This window comes from Odocoileus virginianus, chromosome 31, assembly GCF_023699985.2.
Source record: "Odocoileus virginianus isolate 20LAN1187 ecotype Illinois chromosome 31, Ovbor_1.2, whole genome shotgun sequence".
Classification (NCBI taxonomy): domain Eukaryota; kingdom Metazoa; phylum Chordata; class Mammalia; order Artiodactyla; family Cervidae; genus Odocoileus; species Odocoileus virginianus.
The window spans coordinates 1,593,845-1,608,299 of record NC_069704.1 but is presented as its reverse complement, the minus strand read 5'-3'; the positions used below and the strand labels follow the sequence as shown (position 1 = coordinate 1,608,299).

General features: G+C 55.1%; 1 long non-coding RNA gene across 1 annotated transcript; it reads left to right on the top strand.

Moving 5' to 3' along the window:
* Positions 1 to 1,505: 1,505 nt before the first annotated feature.
* LOC110137315 (uncharacterized) lies at positions 1,506 to 1,996 on the top strand. The gene is made up of 2 exons (XR_002313899.2): positions 1,506 to 1,657; positions 1,761 to 1,996. It is a non-coding gene; the product is annotated as an uncharacterized lncRNA (long non-coding RNA).
* Positions 1,997 to 14,455: the final 12,459 nt, after the last annotated feature.

Sequence of the window (14,455 nt, the reverse complement as noted above, 5' to 3'; positions counted from 1 at the left end):
AAAAATTTAATACTTCTGGGCCAGAACACAAGTAAATCTCTGGAGGAAAAGCTCCGGCAGCAGAATGTGAGGAGGCCGGCAGTGGGGGCTGGCTTGGGGTGCCTGGGGTCCCCGGAGGCCAGAGCAGGGCACCCTGAGCACCGCCACGTAGAGGAAGGCCAGAATCTGCCGTGAGCTGAGCAGAGCTCCTGACCACAAAATGAGCCAATGAGTGTCGCTGTGTTTTTCGTTTTTGTTTCCTCTCCTACTTTCTCCTTTGTGGTAACAGAACCATCACAATAAAAATACTATCACGGTTGTCCTCAGGGACAGAGAAGACGGATGTTTATGAGACAAAGGAGGCCTGTTCCTGGCGCGGTGGGGACCGTTTTCTCCGGGTGTCACCTGCTGAGAGGCCCATGCAGGCTGCTGTTTGCCCTGGTCCCCGAGCTCCAGCCCCTAGTCCATGGGAAGGGAGACCCTTCGTGCCCAGAGGCCGTGTCTGCTGTTACTCGGGCGGAAACATATCAGGTGAGCAATAGTGTGGACGCCATCCATTTGCCTCACTGAGTCGTCAGATAAAATTCATGAGAGTCTATCAAGTAGCTTTCGTATGTAAATCACCACGTCAGGACCTATGAGCTGCCAAGACACACACAGGGTAGGACCCGTTCCCTGACCTCAAGAAGCTAAACTTTAGTAGGGGAGGTAAAATTTGACACAGCTAAAGACAACACGAAATTGGGACATGGATGCATGTGACTTATCACATTAGCTACACAGACCGTCTCCATGACACAGTTTTATTAATAATTGTTTATTGCCTTGTTAGGTGTTATAGGACACACCTATTGGGTGTCCCTGGAGGCTAAGTGGTAAAGAATCCGCCTGCTAACGCAGGTGACGTGGGCTCAGTCCCTGCGTGGGGAAGGTCCCCTGGAGTAGGAAATGGTAACCCTCTCCAGTACTCTTGCCTGGAGAATCCCATGGACAGAGGAGCCTGGTGGGCTGTAACCCACGGGGTCTCACAGAGTTGGACACGACTGAGTGACTAAATAACAACAACCTCCTTCCTATCACCACACTGTAAGCTCAGAGAGCAGAAGGGTGTCTGCTATCAAGTTCGCCTTCCCAGGGTCAGAGAGGATGATGCCCCTCTCTGGATGCTCAGAGCGAGGAGGGCAGATCCCTGGGCCCGTGTGAGGATGACGCCCCTCTCCGGACGCTCAGAGCGAGGAGGGCAGATCCCTGGGCCCGTGTGAGGATGGCGCCCCTCTCTGGATGCTCAGAGCAAGGAGGGCAGATCCCTGGGCCCGTGTGAGGATGACACTCCTCTCTGGACGCTCAGAGCGAGGACCGCAGATCCCTGGGCCTGCGTTAGGATGGTGCCTCCTGTGCTGCCCACAGGAGCCCGGGTCAGTGCCCGTGCTGGCCAGGACACAGGCCTGCACACGTGGGAGTGGCCTGAAGTCTGTCCTGTGACGTCATAGGGACCACAGCCCCGCCCCTTTGGAGTCAGAGTTCCAGCCGCCTGGTAGGCGGTTGCGCCCACGGACTTCGCTCCAGCCAGGTGGGCCGAGTTGTCAGCCCCTCCCTTAACGCCGTGAGATGTAATTCTTGGAGACTCGCTCTCGCGTGTGAGACTGCTGGATGGTTACAGGGCTCAGACCCAGGCGAGGTGTGGCCCCTGGTGGTGCTCCAGGAGTGAAGGCTGGCCGTGGCGCGTGGCTGGAACTCCCGGACGAACTCCCATGGCTCACTAGCGTTTATTCTGCACTTAGACGTTCCGGATGCCTGCCCAGGGCTGAGGGCACAAAATCAGCGGAGATGGCCTTTCTAACCTCAAAGTGCTTTCTCACATCGAGTTTAAAAATTTATAGACATGCAACTTCTGGACCTCCAGTGTCTGATTTTGCATCGTCTACAGCAATACAAGACGGTGGTGTGTTTTCCCAGGGTAGTTTTCCCTTCCATCTAGTTCTTTAGGAGACTGCGATGAAAGCTCAGCAGAGAATCATTTTTCTCGAGTCCTCTGACTTCTGTGTTGATGGCTCACTGTGGGGCATGTCCTCACTGCGGCAACTGCCCTCAGAGGCTCTTCCCCTTCTCTGACCTGTGACATCCGAGCTGTGGCTTTTCTGCCTCCTCCGGGGGGGTGAGCGATGCTCGTAGGCAGGTGCCTGGGACCCTGATGGTCAGCTGGGACCCCGAGCTGTGTCCTCAGCCTTGCCGGGGCTCTCGGACTTTACGTTTTTGCCCCTGAAATGTCTTCTGAGGCTCCTGCTGCCTCTTCAATCCATTCTGAGCCTTGCTGTGAGGACGGATCCTCGTAAGCGGTCTTGTTCATTTCACACTCCTGCCAGGACCTTCAGGAGAGAGTGGTGGGCCTGCCATTCGCAGAAACTGGCCCCCTCCCTTTCTGGATGTGCCGCCCACTGGCTCTCTCTTCCTTGGCATCAGACACACAGAACCCACCCCAGCTTGCCTGTCTCGGCCTCGCCCGTGGCTTGTGGCTCCTCTCACCCCTGCTTTCTGGACTCCTGTCCAGCGGGTGCCCTTGGAACCCCTCCTGTTAAGGCCTGATTTTCCTGATGGGTGGCGTCTTGGTGTGTGTGTGAGTCATTTGTCGTGTCCGACTCTTTGTGACCCCATGGACGGTAGCCCACCAGGCTCCTCTGTCCGTGGGATTCTCCAGGCAAGAATCCTGGAGTGGGTTGCCATTTCCTTCTCCAGGCGCATCTTGGAGCACGTGGTAAATGTAAGCCCTGGAGGTTTGCTCGGAGAACCCCAGTAAGAGCTGCTTTCGTGCTGTGTCAGGAGCGGCCTTCCGGCCTGGCTGGTGGGGCCTGGCCAGCATCTCTCAGAGGCTCTGGAGCCTTCTGTGAGGGCGCTGGGAGGATCCAGAAGGAAGGCCAGGGACTCAGCTCGACAGTCGCCGGAGGTGCTGATTGCGAAATTGTGGAGGCGATGGGCCTGTGAGTTTCTCTTGAGGGGAGTTTCTCAGGAGGCTGTGTGTTCGGTTCCTGGAGTGGACCTGAAGGTCATGGCTGGGGTGCCTTGGATCTTCTCAGGCATGTTCCCAAGGCCGTGGTCTCCATTTCACGTGAGTCGAGGCTGCGGGTTTGACCTGTGATTTCTCTGCATGCCCTGGTGATGAGATGAACCTGTGCTATAGACTGCTTTACGTTTGGCAAAACTACAGACTCGGGTGAGACCCACACACGGTCACTTGGGGGAGCTCGTTGGTGGGAAAGCACCTCTAAGCAGCCCGGATGGGGAGGATGGGGGGCAGAAGAAGCTGCTGGGCAGCTGAGCGCTGAGCGGGGAGGGGCCTGCAGGGTTTGCACGGGTCAGCCCGGGGGTGAAGCAGGTTCCAGACCAGAGGGTGCAGGCTGCAGCTGCCGGGAGGATCCCTGCAGCACTCAGTGAGGCCTGGGAGCTGAGACTGGGACCGTGCATCTACCCGCGGACCTTCACAAGTGAACAGGGAGTCACTCAAAACACACCTTGGAATACAGTTCCTGGACCTAATCCGTTGTGAGAGTGAAGTTCCACCGTGTTACTCTGTGTCTCGTGTTTTTCTCACTCAACAGGGGTTCACGCCTGCCCGCGGTGTGCAGCGTTGCGGTCACGGTGTCCCTGAGGGCAGGTGTGCCTCCAAGCAGTGTGGTCCATACGTTGTGTTAGATCAGACAGCGTGGTCTCTATGCTACATTAGATCAGACACTGTCTCATACCAGCTTGGAGCAGGAAAAACTGGTGGAGGCTTTCAAGAAAGTTCACAGGGTAAAAGCCTGAAATTAGAAACTTTCCATTTATTATAACCTGCTGTGTTAATAGATAAAGACATCATTATAAAATTTACGATAAAGCCATAGTTCAGAAGTAAGATTATATTGTGTGTGTGTGTGTGTGTGTGTGTGTGTGTGTGTGTGCACGCTTAGTCATGTCCAACTCTGCAACCCCAGGGACTGTGGCTTCCCAGGCCCCTCTGTCCATGGGATTCTCCAGGCAAGAATACTGGAGTGGGTTGCCATGCCCTCCTCCAGCAGACTGTCCTGATCTGGGAATTGAACCCACGTCTCCTGCATTGTCAGGCAGATTCTTCACCACTATGCCACTTGAAGTCCGTTTATTAAGCATCTACTTCATTCCAGGAAACTGATAAGTGTTTTACTTCATTATGACTGATCCTTTCCACAGTTCTGAGAGGTAATTTGTTCTCACTTTCCAAAAGAGAAATCTAAGGCTTTGAGAGGCTGATTACCTTGCCCTGAAGTCAGGTGGAGCATGGACTCGAACCCAGATCTTTCTGACTCCACACCTACATTCTTTCTACTTTGCGGTGGCCCAGCCCAGCCCAGGTTCCAGGGGGCAAGGGTTAGGAAAGCACTCTGATGTCCAGAGGTGACCGCGCCTTCCCACATGTGGGAGAAGCATCGAGCCTTTGGCTCACCCCCTTCCACACTCACTGCCGATGACCTGGGGCCAGAGTCTTTCTCCCAGTGAACGCGCCTTTGCTGCCTGGTCCTCACTCTAACGACAAATGGGGCACAGCCTTGGGAGGCCGGGGGATGGGGCTCTGGGGCAGCAGGAACTGGGTGGGATGCTGAGCCCAGCCGGGTCCCAGTCACTGAGTGATGAAGGGCCGGGGAGCCGGAGGAGCCGCTGAGGGTGGAGAGTGGATGCTGCTGCCCTCGCCCTCTCCCCGGAAGCCGCAGACACAGGCCAGCGATGTGTTCTGGCCTGAGGGTAACTTGCAGCGTCCACAGTTGAAATGGCTGCTTGTTGAAGACTTGGGGGGAGCTGAATGACGATCTCTTCTTGTAGACGGAGGTGAACAAGGGGGAAGAGCTGAGTTTAGCTCAGAATTCATCAGTCTGGAGGCAGCTGGTTCTTCCCCACAAAGCCCCTCTTTCTAATCTCTTCGCCTCCAGACAAGCCTCCCACCCCGCCTGAGAACAGGCTTCACGTCTGATGGGGTTTCTGTGAACTCCAAGGTGGGCCCTCCTCCTCCCCTGGCCTCCGCTGGTCATCCTCACGGCCCATGGGAAGAGTGGGTACCAGCCCAGCACTGGCTTCTGCAGCCCTGCCTCTGGTACCCGGACCCCATCTTCAGCCACGTCCCCTGGGGTCTTCACTCGGGGCCTTCCCCACACAGTGGTCTCTACACGGGCCGACCTGCCCTCATTCTGAAGAAACCCAAACTCATCTGTCAAGACTTGGCTCGAGGGTCATCACCTCCACCTGGAAGCCTGCCCTGACCACCACACCACGCCCCTGGCCTTGCGGAGTTTCTCCTGTTTTATGTCCTGGGGTGTTTCTGTGTTCCCTGCCGACTTGCCCGCCCCCCTTCCAGCCTTCTGATGCTGCCAGTATTGGAGCAGGACAGCTTCAGGCTTCTTTCTTCCACGTTAGCAGATTCTTGACAGAGAGTAGGTGGATACTCAGTATACATTGGACGGATAAAGTAAGTGATCTCCTTGTGACTTTAGATAAGGGAAAGGCTTTTGTTGAGAAGATAAATTCACTGTGAAGGAACTCGCGAGTATGCATTGATTTCTCAGCAAATATTTAATGAACACATTTTATGTGTTTATCATAAAGTGGCCTAGGACGCCGAGCAGGCTGTGCTTTTTGTGAAAGCTGGGAGGAAAGGGTGCTTGCGGGGCTTGGTGACAATTACTGTATCTGCAGTTTCTCGGTCAGAACCTGCCACGTCCTGAGCACCCGATAGACATTCAGAATGAACATGAATGAAAGAATGAAGGGCTCTGGGGCTTATAATGACTTTTCACATGTGTGGTCTTTTTATAATTCAAGCAACCCCCTCCCCAAACCGAAATGTACATTGCTGGTTACAACCCTAACCTGAGAAAACTGGGACTGGGAGTTACTAAGTGACCAGCCCAGGCTGTCTGAGCCCAGGGGCGTCTGGACTAACCTGGACCTGGTCTCTGACCTCTGTGTCCTCTGACTCCTGGTTGGGCAGCTAGGAGTGCATGGATACTGTTCCTTGCTCACTCATCAGACTCTCCCAGGCCCCTCCAGCGAGCAAGCCCCGATCTGATGGCTGAATCCCTGGGAATGGAGCGGGGCAGGGAGGCTGCCCCAGGGTATGTGTGTCTCTCACCCCGTGGGTCTCCACCGGCTGGCTGTGCAGGCAGCCTGGGCCGGGCGCTGAGGGTGGAAGGTGCTCCTGGGGGCCGGGCTGCCTCGGGTGGTGCGTCCCCATGTGGGGCGCAGAGGAAGCCAGTGGGGATCAGCTTGGGCCGTGGCCCCGCACGGCTGAAGCACGTGCTCTGGACCCTGAGAGCTGATCACGCACGGCAGGCGGGCCTCGGAAGAGGTCTGTTTGGGGACACAGACGGAAATTGCCCCCAGAGGAGTCCCAGCTGGTGGGGAAGATGCATGCAAGCTGAGAGGTGTGAGAGTTAGGGTGGGTGCCTGAGCATGCAGGGGAGGCCGTGGGCAGGACTGGAGCGCGGGCGGACCCCCGGCTGAGTCCGTGAGGGCTGGGCTCGTGCGTGCAGAGCACAGAGGGGAGGCTGTCGGGGGCGCTCACAGCTCCCCGCAGCCGGAGACAGCTCTCCCTACACGTCCTCCTCCTGGAGGGGGCCGGCTCTGACCCCCGAGACCTTGGGCGTTGTTCCTCCTGGGCCAGGCTGCGCTCGGTGGTCTCCCTTGAGGCAGGATGGGGTGGTGAGCACCCCACAGGAGGAGCGCGCCTGCCGCTTTGCCAGGCCCTGGGCACACCCGGCTCACCGAGGGAGGCAGAACCTGCCTCATCACGCCTGCCTCTCTCGCCCGGCTCCCGGTGCTGCGAGTCCTCCTAGTCGTGGTCCTGCTCCCCGCTCCCCCACCTTCTCCTGTTTGATTTTAGTGACCTGTCGAGACAACTCAGCAGAAGTTTGGTTCTTGAGTCTCTGTACTTGTTGAATAAACATTGAGCGCAGGGGCGCCTTGGATCTCCCGTCTCTGACTCGGCCAGATGCTTCCACAGCCTTGATCTTCTGAGGCTCTCCCCCACCCCCGGGGAGGCCTGCGTCTCCCTCCTCACCCGGAGCAGTCGTGTGCTGTTGCTGAGTCACGTCCTGCTTCGGAGCCTGGCTCAGGCCTCGTCTCGGCGTCAGGAGGGCGAGAACCCTCAGGAGGATTTGCAGGGTCTCTGTCCTCTGGGTGGCTCTCTGGCAGTTCGTGTCCCCCCCCCCGACTCCCCCACCCCGAGCTGCCTCTCCAGCTCCAGAGCCAACCTTGGTCTCCATGGAGACACACATCCTGACCAAGCGCCCACCAACGTGCTCTGGGAAGTCTGACTTTCCTTTTCCCTTTCAAGGATTCTCTTTCCATAACCACTTTCAAATCCCCCCGAGGGGGAGATGTCAGGCTGAAAGCCGTGAGTACAGTTCCTCTTTAGTTGAGGGGACTTCCTTGAGCCACTCGACAGGTGCCCTGACAGTAAATCACCCTTTGCAATCCAGTCAGATTTAAAAACAAGCTTGGAGTCGGTGCTTGAGTACTGGCTTCTCTGGACTTAGGACAGAGAAGGGGCGTCTGCCCCGCAGTGCGGCCAGGATGGGACCCGTGTGCTGCTGGGGGAGGCGGACGCATGTCCCCACCTCCACCGCCCCTCTGTGGCGTAGGGATCAAGTTAGGGGTGCTGGACGGGCACCCCTGCCATTGCGTCGTGTTTGGTGATGGGCGGGGGGATAACGAGGGGTCTTTACGTTCTTAAAAGCTGTACTTCGGAAGCTCCCCGCTCTCCTTTTCAGTTGCAGGGGGCAGAATTCACTTCCTGTAGGGCCAGGGTCTTTTAGGGCCCTGAGCTGAGTCTGATGGTGGAGATACTGACCCTTCTGTCCAGAACTCTGAGTGGGCCTCACGAGTCCCTTGCCCTCTCTGAGACCCCCCCATTCTTCTCCGTCAAAGGAGCGATTTGTCCAAACACATGCTCAGTCTGGGTTCTGTCTTCACTGTCTCCGAGAGGGACCCGCTCAGCTGGGTACCGAAGAGTGATGTCAAGCCGGTCAATGACCAACAGTCACCGCCTTCCCTCACGTTGTACTGCTTGCGTCTAGCGACTTTAACCAGAAGGATGGCAAATCACTCACACTCATGATAGAAGATTAGGAAACAGAGGTCCGAACCCAAGCCTGATCCATCTCTCGCTTCTCCTCTGTAGCAGTCAGGGTTGTGAGGATGTGAAGGCGTGGTAATTACCTGTGGGCACGTGTGTCTGTGTGCACGTCTGCTGATGACGAACCTGGCCTCCGCGGCAGCTCCCGCCCGCCTGCACAGACAGGCCCGTCCACCCTGGGACTGCGCCGGGCACTCGTCACTGCGAGGGTCTCCCTGGACGGACCCTGTCAGTCAGCTTCCCCCGCATTCCCAGAGTGTCTCCATAACAAACGGTGCTGGGAGGAGAAGGCTTGGAAGTAAACCTTTTTATACTTTTGTGGTCATTTATCTTCTTAAATTCTTAAAAGTGGAATTGCTGGGTCACAAAGGGAACTCACCATGGCAAGGCTTTGGCTGCTTATTGACAAATTTCTGAACGTTTCACTCGCGTCCATTCCCACTGGTATGAGATGAGATAGAACATTTCTTTACAGAATCCCTCTCCGGGTTGTTGTTTAGTCTCTCAGTGTGTCCGACCCTTTTGTGACCCCATGGACGATAGCCCAACAGTCTCTGTCCATGGGACTCTCCAGGCAAGAGTACTGGAGTGGGCTGCCATTTCACCCTCCAGGGGATCGTCCCGACCCAGGGATCCAACCCGGGTCTCCTGCATTGGCCGGTAGATTCTTTACCACTGACGCCACCAGGGAAAGCCTACCATCTCCCTAACTTAATTGTTACTAAAATAATTTTGGCCCATTTCAGGATGAAAGCATTGTACTATTGTAGTTTTAAATTGCATTTCTTTAATTTTAGTTTTGAATAACAATGCAGGTGATGAAGGATATGAATTTCTCCTGACTATAGTCCATAAATTTTCCTCTGTAGCCTTCAGTTCAGTTCAGCCACTCATTCATATCCGACTCTTTGTGATCCCATGGACCCTGTGTGACCCCATGTGACCCCATGTGACCCTGGACAGAACACCGGGCTTCCCTGTCCATCACAAACTCCTGGAGTTTACTCAAACTCATGTCCATAGAATCAGTGATGCCATCCAATCATCTCATCCTCTGTCGTCTCCTTCTCCTTCTGCCTTCGATATTTCCCAGCATCAAGGTGTTTTCAAATGAGTCAGAACTTCACATCAGGTGGTCAAAGTATTGGAATTTCAACATCAGTCCTTCCAGTGAATATTCAGGACTGATCTCCTTTCAGATGGACTGGTTGGATCTCCTTGCAGTCCAAGGGACTCTTGAGAGTCTTCTCCAACACCACAGTTCAAAAGCATCAATTATTAGGCACTCAGATTTCTTTATAGTCCAACTCTCACATCCATACATGACTGCTGGAAAAACCTTTGTTGGCAAAGTAAGGTCTCTGCTTTTTAATACACTGTCTAGTTTGGTCATAGCTTTTCTTCCAAGGAGCAAGCGTCTTTTAATTTCATGGCTGCAGTCACCATCTGCAGTGATTTTGGAGCCCCCCAAAATAAAGTCTCTCATTGTTTCCATTGTAGTTGTATCACCATTAATTTCTAAGTTGTTTGTAGTAATAGTTTGCTTTATTTCTTTAACTTAAAAATTATTTAGAATTTTTTCCAAATTCACCTTTTTTTAAATTAAAAAAATTCTTTTAGTTTTGCTGCATTGAGGTAGAGATTGCAGCCTGTATCCACCTCTTCACTGTGCATTGCACGTACGATGAAATCGCTGTGATCCTCTGTGTTCGTTTTCATGCAGTTTTCTCATATCCTTTACTGTGTATTACTCCCAGCCTTGTTTTCCCTTCATTGTTTATATTGACTTGATGTTTCTTTGTTGATTTCACTGTGCCCTGTCATTTAGGTTTGGGTGGATCTCTTTGGCATTGCAGTTGTGTGTGGTTGCTTTTTAATTCTAAATGTTTTTGTCATTCTTGTGATTTCTGTTTTTTTTTTTTTAATGTTTTAATAATTGTTTTAGAGTTTTATTTTTGCAGTTTTGATATACACAATGCACTTTCATCCTGGAGAGATAACATGTTTTTTTCAGAGCACATCAACATCACAAATGCCTTTTTAAAATGTTTAACACAAAATATTTTGTACTGGGGTATAGCCGATTAACAGTGTTGTGACAGCTTCAGGTGAACTGCGAAGGGACTCAGCCATGCACACACATGCATCCATTGTCCTCTAAACCTCCCTCCCATTCCTAAGAAGAGACACTTAGCATTTTCGTTCTAATTAACCCTTCAGTGAGTGACACTGTCATTCCAGACCCTGACTATTGACAGTGCTGTTGGTCAACATGTCATTAATTAACGTCTGTGTTGTTTCTATTTCTTTCTGAGAATTGGCCCAATCTCACGCTTTACTTATCACACTGTTCACTCTGTTTTTAAATACCCTGTTCAACCATTCTTGTAGTTTTAAATTCTACTCTGATTTGATTGTTTTCAAAAGTTTCTTTCATAACTCCTGTAATTAATTTGCTTTTCTGGCCAGGTCTTTTTGTTAGCCTTGAATTTGAATATAACCTTTTGTAAGTAATATTCTTTGAAAGTTTTGAAATTATTCTCGTGTATCATGTTTAACAGGGACCTGATTATTTTCATTTGTAAGGAATCTGTGACCTCATTGCTAACGTGGTCATTGCTAATGACATTGCTCATGTCTTTAAGACTATTTATATGAGATCGACATATCTCTAAGATGTTTCATAATTTCTCCCTGATATTCAATGACCCTTCCTGAGGTTAAGATTTGAATCTCTCGGTTTGCCTGGGATGTGTTCAGCCTTGACCTGGTGCTTCCTGCTTACTTCCGAGTTCTAAACTGGGGCTCTGAGGCTGGTCTACTGTTAGGTTTTGTCTGATAATTCACACCTCCTTATCTTCTCCTCCTTTGTGGTTCTAATTCATTGGCTTTGTTTTCTGAAGATTTCTGTCTACCTCTTTTGCTTATATTTCAGTCTTTAGTTCAAGATCCTTGTTCGATCCATTTCACACATTCTTTCCTGATCCCAGATCACGGCTCCAGGTCTGAGGGTAACAACCTGGAGAGCTTGCTCTCTGAGACCACAGTCTAGAGACAGTTGAGCGTCGGGTGCTTCTGGGCAGGAGGCTCACTCCCTGTAAAGGCAGCAGGCGCGTCAGGCTGCAGCCTGGAAAGTGGGGCTTCCGGGTGAGTCAGGGCCAAAGACACAGGGGATGGGCGTGACGCTAAGGGTGGTGACGGAGGTGTACCTGTGAGGAGCGCCCAACTTCGCCGGGGGGAGTCTTGGCAGGCCTCTCAGGACTGATCGTAGGAGGTGGGTCTGCAAGGATGCGAAATGGTTGACGGTACGGCGGATGGTGCTCCGGGCATCGGAGAGTGCGGGGGCGGGGCACCGGCCACTGCGTCGTGTTCAGGAAAGAGAACGGTCTCCGGAGGCTGCGGTGGGGTTGGCGGGAGGACGTGAGGTCTGCACCCGGGGAGGGTAGGATGTATATTCCAGGAGTCGGGACTCTGGCTCGTAGGTGACGGGAAGAGACTGGAGAATGTGAGCGATGAAGAGGATTACCGCGCTCGCATTTTAAAAAGACGCCCATGGTGCCGCGTTGGGCACGGTGAAAATGGAGAGCAAGAGGCTGGGGTCCGCAGACTTCAAGGCGCCTGCTGTGTCCTGGTGAGAACTAGCCGGTGAGGCTGGGACTCCGAGAGGAGAGAAAGGCCGCAGCAACATGTGAGGTGGGACCTGGCTGCTCTTCTTTCTGCTGAGAGGTTTGGGGTGCCTTCGGGGACCCGGGCGTCCCCACCCACCCTGCTGGCTCCCAGCCCTTCTCGCAGGTTACCCAGAAACGGGAGGTCGTAGAGTGCCCGCCTCTTGGTAGAAACGAATACTTTGCATTTCTAGATTCTCCTGAGAAAAGAGAGCGTGACTGATAAACACGAAGTTTTCCGCGCGCAGAGTTCGTTTTCCTGGCGTTACATGGCAGTTTCCATCGGAATGTGCTCAGCACAGAAACTATGGGTCATTTTTCAGCCCAAAGTCTTCTCTTCATCATTTCTGTGGGAACGGGAATGCAGACCTTTGAAAGGTTTTCATACAAAATGGTGATGAGTCTGGGGGGAGTCCTCTGGACACGCACAGAGGGGACGTGGGGGCGATGAAGCTCTGCCCGTCTGCAGAGGAGGAAGTCTTCTCAGCATCTCCCTCGTCCTCCCGGTCACTCCACGCTTCCTGTGGCAGAGGCCGGAACCCTGGGGCCACCCTTGGCTGTGCCCTCGCTCCCCTCCTGGTCCATCAGCAAATCCTGCAGGCTCTGCCTTCACGCTCGCCCGGAGCGCCCTTCACCCCGGTCTGGCTCTCAGCAGCTGTCCCCTGGGCTATGATCATCGCCTCCTTAGCGTCCTCCTGCTGCCCTTGAACCTCCAGTGCCCAGACAGGCCTGCTGTGAGCTCAGCCAGGTTGGGGGACCTCTGCTCAGCCCCTTTCCGTGGCTCCCACTCCATTAGGGAGAAGCCTGCTGCCCAGCATGGTCCCCTGTGCTCAAAGTGGGGTCCCCACACGGAGCCCTCCCTCGCACAGTCCAAGCCTGGCCCTCACCGGCTGTGTGCACAACTGTGCAGACTCATCCCTTGTTCCAGAGGCCCCTCCTCCAGGCATCTGCGTGGGTCCCCTGCTGTGGGGAGCCCTCACTAGGCCCCACATCCTGAGGGTTGTCCCCCCATGCCCAGAATTCTGTATGACGTGCCCAAGTCACCGCTGTCTCTTGGCCCCCTCTGTGTGCCTTAGCTATTATTTTATCTGCTGCTTCTGCTTAGAATATTCTCAGTTACTTAAGAGCGGAGATCTTGCTCATCTTCTAATGCTTCTGTATCTCTAACGCTTGTAACTGTGCCTGGGACACATGAAAGGCTCGGGGTCCATCTCGGGGGGCACGCAGGTCCCTGACGTTTAGGAAGAGCTGGTCGGGTGGAGGGTCTCTCCCTCTGTTTCCCTCTCCCAGAGCGGGAGGGCTTGAGGGCACCGCTGGAGGGGCCAGACTCCGAGCCCACGGGCCCTGCGACTGTGCGCTGGGCCCTTCTTTCTGATTCTTGATTTGTTCCGATGTGAAACTGGGATGAAACAGCAGTTCTGCCTAAACGAGTGTGGGTTGTGGCTGACATTCCGGAGCGAGGAGGGTCGTCCTGGGGCAGAGCAGAAGGTACTGGGTGGAACTGTGCCCTCTCCACCCGCCTCTTTCAGGAGCTGACGGTCTCATAAGCTAACTTCTGGCAAGGCGGAGGGTTTGTTATGGAGTCGTCCTCCATTCTCCCTGGGGTGCCTGCAGTTTTTCCTCCCGTGGCTGTGACTGGGGCTGTGGCTGGTTTTGCTGTGTGTGTGGCCGTGGTTGTGAGCAGACGCCTTGCATCCTGGATCACCCTGGTGTTTCCGCGAAGGGCAGGCTGCACCTGGCTTCGTCTGCGGGGGCTCTGAACTGTGGCAAATGCTCTGATTAAATCACATTTTTCTTATCCACAATCAGGAAACAGGAAGTGATTCGACACAGAACATTGCATCAATTATGATCAGATTGGGGAGATTCTCTTTGATAAGCATTTTCTGTCAGCCTGTGCGTCTAGCACCGCAGGCAATCAGCAGCAGAGGGACCTCTCCCCACCAGGCCTCCCCATGCGGGGCCTCCTGCAGAGCGCACCTCCCCCGGGCCTCGCCCCCAGCCCCAGGCTCACCCCCCGGGCCTCGCCCCCAGCCCCAGGCTCACCCCTTAGGCCTCACCCCCAGCCCCAGGCTCACCCCTTAGGCCTCGCCCCCAGCCCCAGGCTCACCCCTTAGGCCTCACCCCCAGCCCCAGGCTCACCCCCCGGGCCTCGCCCCCAGCCCTAGGCTCACCCCCCGGGCCTCGCCCCCAGCCCCAGGCTCACCCCTTAGGCCTCACCCCCAGCCCCAGGCTCACCCCCCGGGCCTCGCCCCCGGCCCCAGGCTCACCCCCCGGGCCTCGCCCCCGGCCCCAGGCTCACCCCTGAGGCCTCTCCCCCAGCCCCAGGCTCACCCCCCGGGCCTCGCCCCCAGCCCCAGGCTCACCCCCCGGGCCTCGCCCCCAGCCCCAGGCTCACCCCTTAGGCCTCGCCCCCAGCCCCAGGCTCACCCCCCGGGCCTCGCCCCCAGCCCTAGGCTCACCCCCCGGGCCTCGCCCCCAGCCCCAGGCTCACCCCTTAGGCCTCACCCCCAGCCCCAGGCTCACCCCCCGGGCCTTGCCCCCAGCCCTAGGCTCACCCCCCGGGCCTCGCCCCCAGCCCCAGGCTCACCCCTTTGGCCTCGCCCCCAGCCCCAGGCTCACCCCCCGGGCCTCGCCCCCGGCCCCAGGCTCACCCCCCGGGCCTCGCCCCCGG